Here is a 1,693-nt window from a genome sequence, read left to right as displayed (position 1 = left end):
AATAACTTAAATATTAGCAGTAGTAATAGGAGTCTCCTCTTCTATCTTAACGTTATTATTAATGGTATTATTAGCTTTTCTATCCCTAGAAGCATTAGTACTTCTACTAATATTCTTTTTAAAATAATAGGTACTAGAAGGACTAGTATAGACGGAAAACTAGCAAGGAGAACGTTTATCTTAACCTTTATCGCTATTCTTAGTATCTCTAGATTCTAAATTGGCGTCTAAGTAGGGATTAGAGAGACGTTAGTTAAAGGAGTTAGTATAGTTCCTAAGCAAGTTACTAGAGAAACTTACCTGGCTAAAGTAGCCTACGTAAGAGTATAAATATTATTATTAATAAGGATAAGCTGTTTGTATATACGCTCCTAGACACTATATATCCGAGATTATTATATCTCTATAGTAGTAGAAACCCTTATTAAATTAAAGAGTTTATAAGTAAGGGAAGATACCTTCTGTTCCCGCCTATTACTATTAGGATATTAGCGGAAATCTTAGATAGCGTGTTAGAGCCTATAAGTCTTATATATATAGATAGCGGGGATTTAGTATAATTAGCAAAATCTAGAATAGAATAGAATGGGAAATACTAAGATATAAGTCTTTCTCCTACTACAGTAATGGGAGCACTTAGATTAATTTTTACTAGAGCGAGGTATCTTATAGACGTAGGAAGGATCCTACGTAAGAGTATAAACGTAGCAATAATAGCATTTTAGGGAAACTACTATAGAAGTAATAGACGCTGTCTAGGGCGTTATTAGGAGAGGAATAATACTGCTACTAGTTTAGGGACGCGTAAAAGGACTATAAGCTATTATAAGAGAATACTCTAAGAAGTTAGCATTATTATAAGAGATAAGGTAGGGATCCTATTACTTATAAACGTATTAAGAAAAGATAATAAGGTAGTAATAGAAGTACGGCTAGAGATATAGAAGCTAAAAGGCGAGATATAATAAAAATAGCCTATTTAAGAATAAGACGAATGGTATTGTTAATAAAAGGATAAAAGAGAGACGACGACTTATAAATAGAAAGAAATTAAAATAAAAGACGTTATTATTAAAGCCTATTTAGGTAAATGGGGATAGTAGTTAACGCGTTATACCGGATAACCTCTAAATCCATTTATAACAAATTCCTAAAATTAGAGAGGTAAATCCTACTAAATTTTTATTACTAAGCTCGGACCCCTAGAACTCGGCCGCCCCCTAAACTCGGCTACTTAAGCAAATCGAACCCTACCACTTTTAAAGCTATCTATACTTAATTAAATCAACTTAACCTCTTACCCCTACGTGCAATTTAATATATCGGCCCCGGCCTTTCTACCTAGCGTATTTTCAGGCTTTGATTTTAACTCCTTTGTCGTTATTTTAGCCTCTTTCTCCTCTACCTCCTCTATACCTTACTTAACCAATTCTATATTTCTATATTCTATATTTAGACCTATAGCTACCTACCTATGTATTTTTAGACCTTTAAGGTCTCTAAGCTGCGATTGCGAGCTATATATTTAAGCGTCCTTATATATAGTCTCTACAGTAAGTTGCTTAAGTTAGTGACTTCCTTTTTAGAAAAGTAACTAAGTCTTTTAACTAAGTATATATTTGTTATAAAGGCTATAAACTACTTAATATATATTATAAGGCTTTTTTAGGATATCTATAGTATTAAACTAATA

Source organism: Cenococcum geophilum (genome assembly GCF_001692895.1).
Source record: "Cenococcum geophilum 1.58 unplaced genomic scaffold K441scaffold_29, whole genome shotgun sequence".
NCBI lineage: Eukaryota > Fungi > Ascomycota > Dothideomycetes > Gloniales > Gloniaceae > Cenococcum > Cenococcum geophilum.
The sequence above is the reverse complement of the archived record's forward strand: the minus strand, read 5'-3'. Positions refer to the sequence as shown.